The following is a 20,578-nucleotide window of genomic DNA, read 5'->3' on the forward strand; positions in this document are numbered from 1 at the left end:
TTAAAATTCATCAGACAGAGCGAGTACTCCATTGTGGATCAACTTCACAAGACACCAGCAAAGATCACTTTGTTGTCGTTGATCCTAAGCTCCGAACCGCATCGGCAAGCTCTGTTGAAGGTCTTGAACGAAGCATATGTGTCGCATACCATCTCCCAAGACAAGTTTGAGGGAATTGTTAGCCACATCACGGCTAATGATCACCTCACTTTCACCGATGAAGAGATCCCCGCCGAGGGACCTAATCACAACAAGCCCCTGCACATCTCTGTAAAGTGCAAGGAGTATCACATCGCAAAAGTCTTGGTGGATAACGGATCTTCCTTGAATGTGATGCCAAAAAGAACGCTCAAGCAATTGGCAATCAAGGGAGTCCAAATGCGCCCGAGCAACATGATCGTTCGAGCTTTCGACGGTTCTAAAAGAGAAGTGGTGGGAGAAGTCAATCTTCCAATCCAAATTGGACCCACCATCTTCAACGTCGAATTTCAAGTGATGGATATTACTCCTGCATACAGCTGTCTCCTCGGCCGACCTTGGATTCATGATGCGAAAGCTGTACCCTCTACGCTCCACCAGAAAGTCAAGTTCATAGTGGATGACAAACTGGTGACTGTACAAGCTGAAGATGACATACTCATCAGCAAGCCATCCAACATACCTTATGTGGATGCAGCAGAGGAAGCTTTGGAAACCGCCTTCCAAGCATTGGAAATTGCCAATGTTGAAACGTTTCCTCGAGAAATGAAGAAGGTAGCTCATATGCTCACAAAGAACGGATACTTGCCAGGACAAGGATTGGGCAAGTACTCCCAAGGAATCCCGGAGCTACCCATTATCAAGGACAATCCGGGGAAACGAGGGTTAGGATACAACCCTGTTAAAGATCAAAGAACGAAGAGGAATCAAGATCCTTCTCGACGTTCTTTAAGCCAGATCTTTAGGAAGGCTGGTTCACAAACGTCAAGGCCAGCTGTCGTCATCAAGTGTCCTTTTCCTTCTAATAGGGATGTGTAAATTCAGTGACTATTAGAGATCACTCCTCGGGGACAGCCCGACCCCCGAGCCTCGATAGGGCACATGTTTCCATTATGATTATAATAAAATCATTCTTCATTATTTCTTTATTGCTTCTTTTCTTGCTCGCAATAAAAATCTAAACCACGTTATTTAACCCTGTTTGAATAAACATGAATGAGGTTAAAATCATCTTGATAATAATAAACCCGCATCATTTTTATGTGGAAATGTGCATAACGACTTGGAGCACCTTTTCTTGGCCTCAACAAGTGCCATCATGGATAAAAGAAATCCTAAAGATAATAAGCTCAGCAGGAAACCCAAAAAGGGGACTGCGCAAAAATAAGAGCAAAAGACCCGCTAGGAATCCCACAAAAGGGTGACCTAGGCAAAAGTTAAGGTTACAAAATGAAGACAAAAACCCGCTAGGAATCCCACGAAAAGGGTGACCTAGGCAAAAGTTAGGGTTACAAAATGAATACAAAAGCCCGCTAAGACATCACAAAAGGGTGTTTTAGGCAAAAGTTAGGGCCGTCAAAAAAGAAAAAACAAAATAAATCCATGATGGTACCATCAATTGAATTCAACAAGGGGCTCAAGAAAAGCTATCCAAGTTGTCAAAGCACAATCATTAATAACAAAGATGTGCTTAACCTCATAAGTGTTTAATCGAACAAACCTAAACATTTAAGCCTACCATTGGCCAGCCATTCTTACAAAATCCATTTTTCAAAAAATAAAATAATCCCCTCTAAAACACAAACTTTCGAAAAAAATATATCCTTTCCTTCTTTTCTCTCTTGTCCCAAACGATTTTTGAATAATCTAGTGGAAACATGGAGATATAGTGGTCAATAGGAGGGTTGACACGTCTTCTAAAGGAAAGGAGGATCACTGGGTTGATGACGCCCATCTCAATATAACACGCATCATTCCTCGGTTACAGAAATCGGCAGCGCACAGCCCGTCTAGAGGAATGGCAAAATCCAAAAACGCATCGGTTAATTCTTTTGAAAAATGAATCAAATAGAATTAGGTGCATCATACCGCATACATGCATACAGATGATAGGTGTACTGGAAGATCACTTATTCTCTGTTTATTGAAAAAAACAAACAAAAAAAAACAAAAAATATATAAACTTCAGAAAAAACAATGCGCCCGTACCATGTTCAGTACACCCGTACTAAAATTGGGGTTATGAACAAATTTTTAACTCAAACATGGGCGTACTGAAATGGATGCGGCCGTATTGGCCATAAAGAAATTTTCAAAGACCTCGTCATGAGGCAATTGCATAAAATAGAAAAAATAGAAAAATTGCTTGTGTATGACAGCAGCAAACAAAATGCAAAGATTCAGAAAATCAACAGCGTCATACAGAATAACTGAGCTTGGAGAGGCTTGCCGAAAGAATACTCTCAGAATAACTGAGCCTGGAGAGGCTTGCCGAAAGATTACTCTCAGAATAACTGAGCCTGGAGAGGCTTGCCGAAAGAATACTCTCAGAATAACTGAGCCTGGAGAGGGTTGCCGAAATAATACTCTCTCAAAATAACTGAGCCTGGAGAGGCTCGCCGAAATAATACTCTCTCAAAATAATTGAGCCTGGAGAGGCTCGCCGAAATAATACTCTCTCATAATAACTGAGACATTTCTGTACAGAAAAAGCCAAAACCAACAAAAAAGGCAAAATCAACAAAAATACAGAAAAAGCCAAAATCAACAAAAAAGGCAAAAACACAGAAAAAGCCAAAATCGAAAAAAGGGCAAAATACAGAAAATCCAACAAATCATACAGAATAACTGAGCCTGGAGAGGCTTGCCGAAAAAATACTCGTACAGAATAATTGAGCCTGGAGAGGCTTGCCGAAAGAATACTCTCAAAATAACTGAGCCTGGAGAGGCTTGCCGAAATAATACTCTCTCAAAATAATTGAGCCTGGAGAGGCTTGCCGAAATAATACTCCCGCAAAATAATTGAGCCTGGAGAGGCTTGCCTAAATAATACTCCCGCAGAATAATTGAGCCTGGAGAGGCTTGCCGAAATAATACTCCTTCAGAATAATTGAGCCTGGAGAGGCTCGCCGAAATAATACTCTTTCATCATAACTAAAGCCTGGAGAGGCTTGCAGAAATAATACTCTCTCAGAATAAATGAGCCTGGAGAGGCTCGCAGAAATAATACTCCCCAGAGAAACCTCAACTCAAGCTCACGGAACGAATCCCCAGCGAGAGCTATCAAAGCAAGATCGACGACATTCCCAATGGAAGCACGATCACCCAAGCAGTATATCTAGTCAAAGGACTTAAAACTTCCTCAGTGGAAGATAGCTCTCTGACTCAAGCGCTGAGTGAGGCTAAGCCTGCAGAGGCTTCCTAAATAATACTCTGGGATACATAAGATCCCACATTCCCCAGTCGCCTACTCAGAGGCATCCCTGCAAAAGGAGAAAAATCAAAAAAAAAACATCAATAACCATTCCCCAAGCGGAATTTGGCACTCAGCCGAACACTGAACTTCAAATCCCCAGTCGCCTACTCAAGAGGCACCCCTTCAAAAAGAGAAAAAATCAAAAAGATCAATAACCATTCCCCAAGAGGAATTCGGCATTCAGCCAATCATCAAACATCAAGATAATTCGCCTATTCAGAGGCACTCTTTCAAAAAAGAGAAAAAATCGAAAAGATCAATAATCATTCCCCAAGCGGAATCCGGCTCTCAGCCTATCATTGAACATCAAGATGATCTGCCTAACAGAAGAGGCCAATCACAACCAATGACAAAATCCCCTAGCGGATAACAGCCTACACAGAGGCTACAAAATCAGAAAATCAAAAAGAGTCACCCGAATAAGGATAACCGGGATACTCCACCAACGTCGAAAGGACGTCAGCCAATCATAAGGCATCGCTCAACTCAGAGAGAGAGCATCTGTGTCTATACCCCAAGGAGTCAGAAATTCCCCATGGGTACCAACAATGCAATGCAAGTTGGGGCACAGGAATCTATGAATGACTGCACATCCCCTAGACGGATCCCTGCGTTATCCAGCCCTCAGTGGCACAAAAATCAAAAAAACAATCGTCGAAGCAGCATTGTGGACTGTGGAGACAAAATCAACATCCAGAATCCCCAGCAGATAACAGCCTACACAGAGGCAGCGAAAATCAGAAAATCAAAAAGAGATACCCGAATAAGGATAAACCGGGATACTCCACCAACGTCAAAGGACGTCAGCCAAACATAAGGCATCGCTCAACTCAGAGAGAAAGAGCATCTGTGTCTACACCCCAAGGAGTCAGAAATTCCCCATGGGTACCAACAATGCAATGCAAGTTGGGGCACAGGAACCTGTGAATGACTGCACATCCCCTAGACGGATCCCTGCGTTATCCAGCCCTCAGCGGCACAAAATCAGAAAAACTGTCGAAGCAGCATAGTGGACTGTGGAGACAAAAATCATCTCAAATCCCTGGAGAGGGTAAACTCGCATTGCCGAAGTGATCAGAAGACACGGACGCAGTCCCTGGAGAGGGCAAACTCAGCTGCCGATGTTAAGACGCAGTCCCTGGAGAGGGTAAACTCAGCTGCCGATGTTAAGACGCAGTCCCTGGAGAGGGTAAACTCACCTGCCGATGTTAAGACGCAGACCCTGGAGAGGGCAAACTCAACTGCCAAATGTTAAGCGGCAGAGCCTGGAGAGGCGGTACTCAATCATCAGGGTGATGTTAACACACTGGTGTCTAGCTTCCGGCTCGGGCGTCGAGTGAGGTTAGGTCTGGAGAGACGGTACTCAACCATCAGCGTCATCAGAGGTGCGTTGATGTCCAACTTCCGGCTCGGGCGGCGAGTGAGGTTGGGCCTGGAGAGGCAATACTCAATCATCAGTGATGTTAAAACACTGGTGTCTAGCTTTCGGCTCGGGCGTCGAGTGAGGCTAGGTCTGGAGAGACGGTACTCAATCACCAGCGTCGCCAGAGGCACGTCGGTGTTCAACTTCCGGCTCGGGCGTCGAGTGAAGTTGACCCTGGAGAGGGTAAAACTCAGCTACCGAGGTTGACAGAAACACCGAGGTATGCAACACCCTGGAGAGGGCAAACTCAGCTGCCTAGGTCGTCAGAAACAACCGAAGCAGGGCCTGGAGAGGCAATACTCAATCATCAGTGATGTTAAAACACTGGTGTCTAGCTTCCGGCTCAAGTGTCGAGTGAGGCTAGGCCTGGAGAGGCGGTACTCAACCATCAGCGTCGTCAGAGACACGTCGATGTTCAACTTCCGGCTCGGGCGTCGAGTGAAGTTGACCCTGGAGAGGGTAAAACTCAGCTACCGAGGTTGTCAGAAACACCGAGGTATGCAACAACCTGGAGAGGCTACTCAACAATTTTCCACCGGAAGACGCTACAAGTCAGAAGGTTGGCATATTACCCGGACAATTGGGTCAACTCCTTTACTTGTCAATCGGTACACCAAAAGGCCGTTTGACTAAGTAAAGGGGGGGCAGCTGTAGACCCCTAAAATTGTCCGGGTCGGAAATAAAGCTTGAAGACTCTCGAAGACTGAAGGAAGATCAGCCAGAAGGACTCCTGGAAGGCCCTAGGAGGGTTCTCTGTAGGTCTAGAGGTCTTAGAATAGCTTAAAAATAAGGAAGTGGAGGGAATGAAGCCCAATACGGCCGTACTAAACTTAATACGGCCGTATTGAAGCTTCAATATGGCCGCAGTGAACTCAATACGGCGTATTGAAGTTTCTGAAACTTCAATACGGCCGTACTGAAATCAATACGGCCGTATTGAAGCTTCAATACAGCCGCAGTGAACTCAATATGGCCTTATTGAAATTTCTGAGCTTCAATACGGCCGTATTGAACTCAATACGGCCGTATTGAAGTTCAAAAATTTCAATACGGCCGTATTGATTCTGTAGCCCGTATTGGGCCTGTTCCCTATAAATATGACGTCAATTGGACGTCATTCCACACTTTCACACTCAGTTTTGACTCCCTCCTTGAGTATTCTGGGGTTTTTGAGCAGTGTTCTGCCCTAGAAATCTCTCTGGGAGTCGATCCGACGAAGTTCTGGAATTCCGAGCACTTAGCTTGGAGATTCGAACCTAGTCGAAGGGAAATCCTCCGGATTTCCATAGTCAAAATTTTATAGGAGGGAGCGAGCGGGCTTGTAGAGCGAGGGAACGCCAAAAAGCTTCCCAGTTTTACGAAATATATAAAAGCACGCTTCAAAGGTTTCTTCTTAAAGTCCTTCCTTTTACTGCTTTCTGTGTGCATATTTAAACTGTCATCATGTAGATAGTTAATTTATAATTGCTTAGAATAAATAGGGGTAATTTAGTAATTTTACACTGTTATTTTAGAAATAATCTGTCATAGGGAACCCGAAAGGGGCGTTGTGGGGTGCTAACACCTTCCCCACGCGTAACCGACTCCCTTACCCAACTCTGGTTGTAATGGCCAAAGTTGATTTATAAAATCAATTGCCTTATCCCTTTTTCCAATGTTTTGAGTAAAACATTGGTGGCGACTCCACGAACCCTCCTTTTGCGAAAACCACTAATCCATGGAGGGTCCCGCTTGGGATTAATATGGATTGGTGAGACATTTAATAAATAAATTGGATAAGATCGACAAGGTCTCAGTTTGAGAACAAGTCGTTCTAATAATCCAATACATTTTCAAAACTAAAATAAAAGCGAGCTCGACCGTCTTCGCGAATGCCGAAAGCCCGTTTCGGGCCGGTGGCGACAAGGCATAAGTGATACGTATTAATTGCCTCACTCATCCCACACCATGTCAGGGGCACGCTCGTCCTTGTAGCATCACTTACTCAAGGTTCGTCTCATCCCTGGTCATATACATGTGTGAGGAACCACAATAACATCACAATCACAATCATCACAAATCTTACTATGTCAAGGTCACACTACCCTTCAGCCTAGGGTCGTGCTCACCCTTGACATCACACTATGTCAAGGTCATGCTACCCTTTTAGTAGCCTAGGGCCGTGCTCACCCCTGACATAACACTGTGCCAAGGTCACGCTACCCTTTTAACCGTCTAGGGTCATGCTCACCCCTGGTCATCAGTATGAGGATCCACAACCACATCTCATTCACATTCCACACATCTCATTTCATAACTCAAATTCATATCACATACACAATTCCATATCACATACACAACAGATAAGTCCAACAAAATAAGGGTTTACACACCCCTCAAGTAATTCACATCTAGATCATCAATTCTTAACAAGTAATATAACAATAACATTCATAAATTAATATAATAATCAATGGAATTACCAATTTAACATAATCTTAACATAAACGGTAAAACCCCCAATTATTCCAAAACCTAACTCATAGGCACTTTTCTACAATTTCTTTCTCTCTCCCAGATCATCATTTTTACAAATTAAATATATATTTATAATCCTCAACACATACAGAATCTAATGGGATCATTAATTCCTCAAACAGAAATAATCCAATTTTTCCAAAACCTAACTTACAGGCACTTTTCTATAACTTCGTTCTTTCTCCCAGATCATCATTCTTACAAATTAAATATATATTTATAATCCTCAACACATACAGAATCTAATGGGATCATTAATTCCTCAAACAGAAATAATCCAATTTTTCCAAAACCTAACTTACAGGCACTTTTCTATAATTTTGTTCTCTCTCCCAAATCATCATTCTTACAATTTAAATATATATTTCTAATCCTCAATACATGTAAAATCTAATGGGATCAACAATTCCTCAAACAGAAATAATTATAAAATTGCTCATATTCTTAAGGGACTCTTCCTCTACCCAATTCCCTCATGTAACTCTACATACAAATAATCCCATTTTCCCCGTACCTTGATATGTAAAAGCTGAACCTACACAAGATCTAGTTGGTCTCCCTCGCTGGGTTCCCCTCGGTCTGAAGCAGAAAGTAGAGGGAAAGAAGAGAAAGCAGAAGAAAAGAAATCAGAAAATGAGAGGTGTGCTTTTTGGGAGTGGCAAAGAGCTCAATTTATAAGCATCAGGCTTTGCCGGAACAGCCCGTTCCAAATCCGGAACGGCTCGTTCTGGACCCTTAAATCACGAATAAATATCACGTCCGTTCTCAAACTAGAACGACCCGTTCTAGGGTGCATTTAATACTCACAACGGTCATATTTTGGAACGGCTCGTTCTCAACTCTAGAACGGCCCATTCTCAATTAGGTGAAAAGGCCATTTCTAAAAACCGGAACGTCTCATTCCAAACTAAGAATCGTAGGTAAATTTAATGGTTTGGAACGGCCCATTCCAAATCCGGAACGGCCCGTTCCGAGCTACCAAAAGTAGGTCTATTTAGTAATTTGAAATGGTCGTTCCAATTTTGGAACGGCCCGTTCTGGACTACTAAACCACCTTAATTGGGCTCTTGGCCTAGTGAAAATTGGACTGTTACAATTCTGGGGTGCATTTAATACTCACAACGGTCATATTTTGGAACGGCCCGTTCTCAACTCTGGAACGGTCCGTTCTCAATTAGGTGAAAAGGCCATTTCTGAAAATCGGAACGTCTCGTTCCCAACTAAGAATCGTAGGAAAATTTAATGGTTTGGAACGGCCCGTTTCAAATCCGGAATGGCCCGTTCCGGGCCATCAAAAGTAGGACTATTTAGTAATTTGGAACAGCCCGTTCCAATTTTGGAACGGCCTGTTCCGGGCTACTAAACTACGTTAATTGGGCTCTTGGTCCAGTAAAAATTGGACTGTTACATTTTTTATGTAATTACATGATTTTTGTTATAACTATGAGGATTTGAAAATCATTATGGCATTAAGATTTCCAAGGTTTAGTCAAGGCTTAGCTCAAGACCCCACTACTCGTCGTATTTGGTTTGGTATCGCTACCGCACATGACTTCGAAAGTCATAATGATATTACTGAGGAACGTTTCAAGTCTTATTTTTGTCTAAAATTTTAGTTTTTACACTAATAGTGATATAAAATTTTGTGTTACACATATGGATAACTGCATTATATTACACCATATATATAGGAGATTACAGAAAACTTTGGATAACACTTAAAAAATTAAAAACTACTTATTATATTAATATATTATAGCACTTAATAAATTAAGTATTGTCTTATTTATCGGTGTCCATTGAGTATTATTTTGTAAAACTAATTGTTGTATATTATTTATCATATACCAACACTTAATTTTTTATGTGTTATCTTATTTATCTAATTTTATTAATAACATTCACAGAAAGATGTATGTTATTAAAAGCTTTTTTTTAATAGTATTGCATCATCACTATTATTATTTCCATCACTAATAAAGAAATGATAAAATAAAAAAAAAATAATAAAACTGTTTTATAATTACAGTTTAAACTACTGTATTTTTATTTTGTTGAAAAATATTGGGGAAAAAAATTTGTTCGATATTTTGGCCTTCATTTTAGGAAAATTTTCATAGAAAAGAATTTCTAAAACTTAAGAAAACATAGTTTTATCTCTATTTTTTATTTACTCAAAATGAAAATAAACTTAAGAAACATACTTTTATCATTAATTTTGTATTTTTACTGAAAAAAGAAAAAAGAATAGAAAATAGTGATACCTAACTAATAAAATCCCGACGAGTCTACGACATTGGTGTGTCTTCTTGTCCAATAATTTGAATCAGGTTAGGGGGAGAAAAGTCGTCCACTTGTGTATTTATAAAAAGACAAATGGTTCATAACGTGTATAAAAGAAACGGCACATGATGTAACATTTTTCGTTACCTTGAATAAATAATTTTTAAAATCAATGGCACAGATTCATATTACGTGAAAAGTGGTTGAATAATATATATATATATATATATATATATATATATATATATTTAAAATATAATATATAAATGTTAATTATTTTAATATTATTGTTGAAATATTAATTGATTTGTCATTGTTGAAATTAAAAATATTTTTTTATTATTCATTTATTTGATATCAGATTAATTTTTTTTATATTATATGTTGAGAAATATTTTTTTTTTATAGAATATATTATTATAATCTATAAAAAAACTCATTGATATGAGAATATGATTTTTATATATGAACACTGTCGTTGTTTATAAGAATTTGAATACTTAATGTTTATTCTATTTTATTGATCATGTGTGACACCCTCTACCCCAACATAAATACAATAGATATAAACCATCTATATATAAATTCTTTCTTAGTCTAATATAAAATAATTATCTCAAGTATCATTGGGTAAAAGATGCACATTCATAATTTTCAACTGTAAGTATCAAATTGTCAAGAAATAATAAAATAAAGATTATAGATTAATCCCAGTAAAGGTGGCAGAGCCTCCTAGTTAGGAATTAACTTATAATCTTTTAGTAAAATTATAATATGACAAAAATACACACTTTCAACATAAATAACATAAAAATTACAAAAGAAAAATAATAATAATTTAACAATAAGTCTAGCTAATCCCGATGTCACATCCTATCAGAGCGAAACCCAAACAGAAGCCTAAGCTTCACCACCAACATCCTCAGCCTCATGCTAATTATCTGCATCATAATTTAAATATACACAAAAATGACAAGGGAGTGAGAAACTTCTCACTCAGTTGCAGATATAGAAATAAAAGTTAAATAGCACACACACACGCAATATAATTCACATATATATAATCAATCTCACATATATGCTTATGTATAATGATTTTCTTGACTTGACTCACTAATGTATGCATGTGGCGCCATACGGAAGTTGCAGAATTCATCACTGGTGACCCGAAGGCACACCTATACAATTGTCGGTGACCCTAAGGTACACCTATCATTGGTGTTCATACACCTCGTTAGCATATCGTGGGTGACCCAAAGGTACACCTTGTTAGTCGTGGGTATGCGGCCTCAGCGGCACACCTGGAGTAATATGTGCATATGATGCATGTCATACATTCATAGACTCAACCTTTAGCATGTTACACATATCATATTCATATTTCATAATTAAGAATTATTTCAATAATCCAATTTAATAGTCCAATAGTCCAACAGTCCAAACAGTCCAACAGTCCAAACAGTCCAACAGTCCAACAGTCCAACAATCCAACAGTCCAACAATCCAACAGTCCAGAGGTTACTTAGGTATCATATTTTTCAATAATAATATATTAAGATCTTTTAAGTAAAGTAGGAAGCTTAAAGGTAATATAAGATAATAAGGAGGCTCAGCCTTCCATTTAAATAATAGATTACAAATTTATAAATACTTAGGAGGCTTAGCCTTCCATTCAAATAACAGATTCTAATATGTAAATAAATAAGATATAAAACAAAACACATCAATAATACATATTCAAAGAAATAAACAACAGGCAAGGGATCGGGAGCCAATCCAACAAACAAACTATTTAACAATTATTCCCACACCCCCAAGTGAGGTTTCCCACTCCCCCCTTACCTGGGTTTACAGAAATTTGGGCAGAATCTCCTCCTCTCTATCTTTCCTTAAAAGGAATCGGAATTAGGGCAGAATCTCTTCCTCTTTCTCCTTAAACAAGACACTAGAGCAGAACCTCCTTTTCTTTCTCCTTCTCTCTCTCTTACTTTCTCTCTCTATTTCTCCAGAATTTCCTTCTCTCTAGAATTCTAAATTTTCAAAACCTTAAGTCCCTATTTATAGAATTTTTGAAGTTACTATGCACTATGCACTATTCATTAAAATAATATTATAAATTACTATACACTATGCACTATTCATTAAAATAATATTATAAATTACTATGCACTATGCACTATTCATTAAAATAATATTATAAATTACTATGCACTATTCATTATTATATTCAAATTTATTATAAAATTTGAACCCGCGTCCCTCGTGCAGCCGCCCTTCACTGTGCAATTGCATAGTGAAATACTATTCATACATACGTATACGTAAATAGTAAAATACATATACATAAATAGTAAAATACGTATACATAAATAGTAAAAATACGTATACGTAAATAGTAAAATACATAAATAAAATACTTATTCACATAATAAATACATAAAAAATATTTCTTTTCATTGAATAAAATTTGGGATGTTACAATTCTCCCCTCCTTTTAGAAATTTCGTCCCCGAAATTTTTGCAATGGTAAACTCTTCGCATTCTTACTTCTAATTCTTATGCAACATCACTACCTTGTTGATGTACAACTTTTATCAATTTCCTCAAAGGATTTGCTTAGGGAAAGATCTTGACGAATTTATCCACTTAAACACAAACAAAATCAATTTCTTAAGCGTCTTAGACAAATCTTCCACTAGGGTCTATCTATTCACCATCTTACTTTCAAAATGGAGCATCTAAGTGCTACAAGATTCTTAAAAACTTCTAGTATGCTAACCATAAATATACAATTGCTTTACTCCTCTCTTCATCTTAGGTCACAAAATATCTTCTTAAGATTTTGGTACATCTTAGTAGTTTCTGAATGGATACTAAAGATACTCTTATGACCTCCTTCTAGGATTGCTTTATTAAATTCTAGCACACTAGGAATGCACAACTTATCCTTAAATCTCAAAACTCCATCCACTCCAAATTTAAACTCACTCTCCATATCTTGATTCAAGTTCTCTACTTCTCTTTCCATATTAGACCATCACGCTTTCCCTGCGCCACTCTGATACATTTTAGTAACTTCTAAATAAATGTTAAGAGTACTCTTATGTCCTTTCAAGTTTTATAACTAAACATCCAACTGTGTCCTTTCTAATCTCTTGCTTATTTGGGTCACTAATAAAGGATCTAACTCCTAGTTCCTCTAATCTCATCTATTAATCTGATAGTTACTTCCAACATAAATAATTCAATGCTACTAGGGTAATCTTACACATCAAGCATAAGTTTCTAAATTCTGCAATCAAATTCAATCCTTAAATCATCAAAATAATAATTTGGTTATCATTGTAATCCAGATATTTGCCACAACATCAACACCTAAGCATTAGATACACATATCAGATCACTAATTTTACTACTCTATCTACAACCAATTCAAACTCTTCTATGATCAATTCTAAAGATCAGGTACCTAAGCATAATGTACACTCGGTATCCATATCAGTTCTCTAGTTTCACCATTTCATCTTCACCCAAGTCATAATCATATCCATCACCTTAACCTATAGCCTTATAACTTGTTACCAAAATAAATCAACTAATTATGCTCCTATAATTTTCTTCAACAATCCATTCGTTGTTCATACTTAATCTCACAATACTAGAAGTAACCTTATAATCCAAACTTAAATTTCTAATTTGAGCCAAAAAGATTCATCTCTCTAATCATAATGAAAGATAAAGATTTCCTCAAAACATCAATCACCACAATGGCTTTAGCCAAATAATAAGATCAAAATTTTACTCCTTAAGAAATTTCAACTATTTCTTTTATCTCGTATTCAACCACTTTGGTCAAAAGATATTTAAGGTTCTTATGATCACTAAATATCTCAACCATAGAATCATATAGTTAGTGTCTCCAAATCTTAGTATAAATGACAAAGTCGCTAACAAGGTTATGGGTAAGGTAATTTCTCTCATGAATTTTCAATTTCTTAGAAACATAAGCTACTATCTTTTCTTCTTGCCACAATATTCTTCCTAAACCTATTTTCAGAGACATATTTATATATCACAATAATCTTACTAAAATCTAGTAATATTAACACTAGTCAATCTTTCCTTAAGAGTTTGAAAACTACTTCCTCAATTGTTATCCCATACTAATGTAACTCCTTTCTAGTCAATTCAGTCAAAGGTAATAGTAAGTAATTCAAAGAAGTAAGCAACAAAATGATTTGGGTAGTTAAAAATATACATAGGTTCAAGAATTCCTGATATAGATTATCCTTACGGTTGATTCCAAGGGTAGGCAAGAAACAACCTAGTGAACTGAAACATCTTAATAACCAAAGAAACGAAGGCAAAAGCAATTTTTATAGTGAGAGCAGTTTAAACCATGAACAGCTGTTAAAAAAAATTACTCACTGAATTTTCATATAAACTATCAAACAAGACTCCTGATTTTACTAATTGACTCAAGTATCTCTCACTTAAGCACAACTTAGGTAAATCTTCCTCCGCAAGAAATTTCATGGTCTAAAATACTCACCTCATACAATCCAAATTCATACTTAGACAATCTAGTTTAAATCTATACTCTAATATGATCATCTCACATCCTAAGGTCAAAAACATTTTATTATCGCAACCCTCCACTGATTGATCCATAAAGTCATCTATTCTTATTTCTACATACATGTATATCAAATCATATTAGAATACCTTTTTCATAAATATCATTCCTAAGCATGTATGAATTGATCATTGCTTACATCCTATAGCATGTACAAGAACCAACTTTTACTACTCTGCATTATATCATTTTAATAGACCTATCAAATACAAAACCTCAAAATATCATATTTAAATCTATTTTTATACCTAACAACTCAAAATATCATGATAGCATATATCTGCCTGACACACAGAGTTGTATTCATCCAAGTGATTTCAAACTTATCTCAAACGAAAGTTAAGTGAATAAGCTACAACTCTTTATGAAGACATAAGATTTCCAAGAGATCATCTCTTTAGCTAAAGATTCAAATATCACCACTAATAAATTCAGTGCTTACTAAATTTCTAATCACCAAGGCAGTCATAACTTGAAGTTCTAGATTTTTGTTTCATCTTATCCTAGTTCTATTGAAAAGATAATATCTAAAGTCATATTCTTCATAAAGACCTCAAAATATAAATTTTGTCGATATAATACTCATACTATCATAACAAACTATAATGAAAATATTTTCGACACCAAATAGCAATAATGTATCAATATATCTAATGCCACAAAATACCTCAACTTTTTCCAAATTCACTACTTAATTTCTCATTCAAGTCTCTCCTTACTTTTCTCAATCAAAACAACTCTCATGCTACCTAAACCATAAATAATTAACATACCAATAATAACACTTAAGGGAATTACCATCATTTCGATCTCTCACCAAAGAGACAACCACCTTTAGATTCAACCTGCTACAACTATAGATGTCAGAAACTTCACCAATCATAAACTCTTAGTACACTCAATATATCACCTCCCATCCAAGGTTCTAATAATTCGAGTTGGCTAACACTATCATGATTATCATTCCTCTGATTACAAACTAACTTAACAATCTCAAACTCAACAATATCAACACAGGACGAACATCATCATCATAATACACAACAAACAAGACATAGTCAGAGTACACAACAGAGTCATGATAAGCACATAACACACACGGTTGATAAAATCGACTTGCTCTGATACCACTAAATGTGACACCCTCTACCCCAACATAAATACAATAGATATAAACCATCTATATATAAATTCTTTCTTAGTCTAATATAAAATAATTATCTCAAGTATCATTGGGTAAAAGATGCACATTCATAATTTTCAACTGTAAGTATCAAATTGTCAAGAAATAATAAAATAAAGATTATAGATTAATCCCAGTAAAGGTGGCAGAGCCTCCTAGTTAGGAATTAACTTATAATCTTTTAGTAAAATTATAATATGACAAAAATACACACTTTCAACATAAATAACATAAAAATTACAAAAGAAAAATAATAATAATTTAACAATAAGTCTAGCTAATCCCGATGTCACATCCTATCAGAGCGAAACCCAAACAGAAGCCTAAGCTTCACCACCAACATCCTCAGCCTCATGCTAATTATCTGCATCATAATTTAAATATACACAAAAATGACAAGGGAGTGAGAAACTTCTCACTCAGTTGCAGATATAGAAATAAAAGTTAAATAGCACACACACACGCAATATAATTCACATATATATAATCAATCTCACATATATGCTTATGTATAATGATTTTCTTGACTTGACTCACTAATGTATGCATGTGGCGCCATACGGAAGTTGCAGAATTCATCACTGGTGACCCGAAGGCACACCTATACAATTGTCGGTGACCCTAAGGTACACCTATCATTGGTGTTCATACACCTCGTTAGCATATCGTGGGTGACCCAAAGGTACACCTTGTTAGTCGTGGGTATGCGGCCTCAGCGGCACACCTGGAGTAATATGTGCATATGATGCATGTCATACATTCATAGACTCAACCTTTAGCATGTTACACATATCATATTCATATTTCATAATTAAGAATTATTTCAATAATCCAATTTAATAGTCCAATAGTCCAACAGTCCAAACAGTCCAACAGTCCAAACAGTCCAACAGTCCAACAGTCCAACAATCCAACAGTCCAACAATCCAACAGTCCAGAGGTTACTTAGGTATCATATTTTTCAATAATAATATATTAAGATCTTTTAAGTAAAGTAGGAAGCTTAAAGGTAATATAAGATAATAAGGAGGCTCAGCCTTCCATTTAAATAATAGATTACAAATTTATAAATACTTAGGAGGCTTAGCCTTCCATTCAAATAACAGATTCTAATATGTAAATAAATAAGATATAAAACAAAACACATCAATAATACATATTCAAAGAAATAAACAACAGGCAAGGGATCGGGAGCCAATCCAACAAACAAACTATTTAACAATTATTCCCACACCCCCAAGTGAGGTTTCCCACTCCCCCCTTACCTGGGTTTACAGAAATTTGGGCAGAATCTCCTCCTCTCTATCTTTCCTTAAAAGGAATCGGAATTAGGGCAGAATCTCTTCCTCTTTCTCCTTAAACAAGACACTAGAGCAGAACCTCCTTTTCTTTCTCCTTCTCTCTCTCTTACTTTCTCTCTCTATTTCTCCAGAATTTCCTTCTCTCTAGAATTCTAAATTTTCAAAACCTTAAGTCCCTATTTATAGAATTTTTGAAGTTACTATGCACTATGCACTATTCATTAAAATAATATTATAAATTACTATACACTATGCACTATTCATTAAAATAATATTATAAATTACTATGCACTATGCACTATTCATTAAAATAATATTATAAATTACTATGCACTATTCATTATTATATTCAAATTTATTATAAAATTTGAACCCGCGTCCCTCGTGCAGCCGCCCTTCACTGTGCAATTGCATAGTGAAATACTATTCATACATACGTATACGTAAATAGTAAAATACATATACATAAATAGTAAAATACGTATACATAAATAGTAAAAATACGTATACGTAAATAGTAAAATACATAAATAAAATACTTATTCACATAATAAATACATAAAAAATATTTCTTTTCATTGAATAAAATTTGGGATGTTACATCATGTGTTACTAATAATGTGAAATTTTTGTTTAACTATGGAAAAAAATCAAATATCAATTAAAGATAGTATATTGGATTAGGATTTTAATAGATTTTGGAAGATTTTTTATCGTAAAAAGTCTTGTGATATTCAATCAATACATTTTTAATATAAAAAAATATGTAATATTCAATCAAATAAATCAAAAAAAAAAATTTAAGATTTTACCAAAATCTAGTGGTATTCAATTAAGTTTCTTTTACTTAAAAAAAAGTTTATTGGTATTTAAAAATATAGAGATTTCAATAGACTACATGTAATTTATTCATCAAATAATCTCACCAAAATCTTTGAGACTTTGCATGACTTTTTCCCCATTCTATTTCTACTCTTTCTTTCTTTTTCTCTCTTTTAAATATTTCTCTCGCATTTATGGCTTCTCTCTCATATTTTTTTCTCCCGTTGTCTCTCGCCATTTTTGTTTCTCTCTCTTCCTTTCTTCTCTAAATCGTTTTCTCCTTTTCTTTTTTATTCATCTCTCTCATTTATCTTTTCTTCTTTTTGTCTCATATATTTTTTTCTCTACCTTATTTCTCGCATTTCTCTTTCATCTTTTTTTTTTGTCATTATCCTTTTATTTATTTCTCTCATTTATCTCTTCTTCTCTTATTTTTTTTTTATCTATCAATTGATGTGTAATTTATCAATATTTATGTTTTTAATTATTAAATATTTAAAACTATTTTTGTATTACTAAATAATATTATCTATTATTAAACTTTTTAAATTATTAAAATTTAACTATTTATTTTAATAAAATTTAATATTGAAATATAAAATTTTAAAATATATATTAAGAAAATTTTGCAAATCATGGTAATGACCCTCAAAATGAAAATGAATTTTTTTAATTTATGTCATGCATCCTTAAGAAATGTGATTATGAGGATATTTAGTTTTTTTAAATTACATTTCACAATTTTTAAGTTAGGATCTCATTTCTATTTGTACGTTTTAAATAATTATTATTTTGGACAATTATTTTGTACGTATTAAATAAGTATTTTTATTAGCATTTTTAAATAAATATTTATATGTTTTAAGAGAAGGTTAATTTTATATGATATTTTGTTATTGAAATTATATTATTATATTTAGGGTCAGAAATATATTATTATTATAGAGAAAAAATATTTTATAATATACATGTATTTATTTTATTTAATTATTTTGAGGAAAATTAGAAGTGGGTTAGAAGAGAAGGAAAATGGGTTGGGTTGACCCAGTCCAATGGATTAATTTTAAGAAAGGAGTCAGGTGGTGTTAACCCTATCTGCCTCATTTGCGTTCTGAAGGGTTAAGGAAAAAAAGAGGAGAAACAAAGAGCTCTAAGGAAGAGTACTCAGGAACGATCTTAGATCACACCAAGACCATTCATCTTCTGCTCATCCAAGTACGGGGGAGATGGGTTTCTTCATATGTGAATATAGGGGTGTTCGGGTAGTGAGGGCAATCCCTAAGTCCCTCTAGGAACTCTATTTAAAATTCTGAACGATTATCTGTGCAATCGATGTTCTAAATTCTTAATTCATTTGGAAGAACTTATTTCTTGAATTGTCTTTGAATTCCATTGGGGCTTTCTTGTTAATTCTTTATCCTTAAATTTGATGACTTGAATTTTATGTGTTAAGAAGAGTTTAGATTTTTTTTGTAAAACCAATGGAAACCAATTTTTGAGGCTTGAGATGTGTATGGATTGATTTGGAATGTATGAAGAATATAAATGGAGTTAAACTGAACCAACGGGGTGTAGAAGTAGTGAAAATTGGTAAAAACCTTGTTGGAACTCGTAAAACGCAGGTTTAATTTCACAGAGGGGAGTCTGGGCAGAGATTTGGGCGCTCAGCGCCAGTTTTGGGCGTCGGGCGTCGGGACCCTGACATACGTTTGTAATTTTGCGATATCTCTCTGTGTAGTTATCCAAATCGAGTGCCGTTTGTTTTGTTAGAAACTAGACATCTGCGGCTACCATTTAGACACAAGAATCGTGTAAAAATATTAATATTTGATCAAGTTATGTGAGTTGAAATTTGAGCCTTCCAATCTGTGTGCGAACCACAACATCAATTTTTGTGAGCCCTGAATGGTAACCTAAACGACTTTATTAGGATTTGGGTTCTTCATGAAAGTTGTATATATTGATGTTAGGATTCTAATGGAGTTGGGATCACTTAGAAAGGATATGAATATCTTGAGTTATGGTTAAATTATTAACTGAATGTCATAGATATTGTGATGTGTGTGAAGAATTATGTGAAATTTGTGGTCTATGATGTTGATAACTTAATGATAGGTACCTAGCATGTGAGGATGATATTGCATGGATTGTTATTGACATGTGATGATGTTATATAATGGAGATGCATTAATTATGAGTTACATGGGATGCATGAGTTGCATGAGACTTATGAGTTGCATGTGGTGCTTGAGAAGCCAGACGTGGCTATATTGCATTGGACCCTGGGCCCAGAGAGGGGTTGAGACAGGGGGGACCATGACGGGAGGCATTCCATGCGTGGGCCGTTGGGTGTTTAACTGCGCAGCTCACTGGCCACAGAGGGTTTAACGGTGGGTGGATTGCCTTTGCACGGGCCGCTGGGTGTTTAACCGTGCAACATACCGGCCCTGGGAAGGTGTGAGAACGGTATGCCCGCATTGGCAACAACTAAGGGAATTGACGAGGTACGCCCATTGTGCGGAGTGCCAAGTTGAGACTCTTAGGAGAGGAGATGTGTATGAGCATATAGTGAGCATGTGTATGAAAGCTTGTATGATTGAAAAAAAATGATGTTTGGTAATTATATGAGATGTATTTGTTGTTTATAGTTAATGATGATATTTTGGTGCACGGTGTGGGGTGGGAATTGGGTAGCTCTATGTTCATATATGATGTTATCTATCTCTCACCGTCCTGTTTTTATGTGGTTTTCTTTTAGGTGAAGATGAAGGCACTCATAGTGTTGAGTTCTAAAGGGAAAGGGTTCTGCTCTGATAGGATGTGACATTGGGGCATGAATTTAGGATGCTTTAGTTATGAATTGTTATTTGTCGTTTGAGGAGACTTATTTTTAGGAGTTTTATATTCACCTTATATTTGTAAATTCTGGATCCCTTTCATTTTTCTTTAGAGACCTTGA

Source organism: Cajanus cajan, chromosome 4 (genome assembly GCF_000230855.2).
Source record: "Cajanus cajan strain Asha chromosome 4, NIPB_CcT2T_4, whole genome shotgun sequence".
In the NCBI taxonomy this organism is placed as follows: domain Eukaryota; kingdom Viridiplantae; phylum Streptophyta; class Magnoliopsida; order Fabales; family Fabaceae; genus Cajanus; species Cajanus cajan.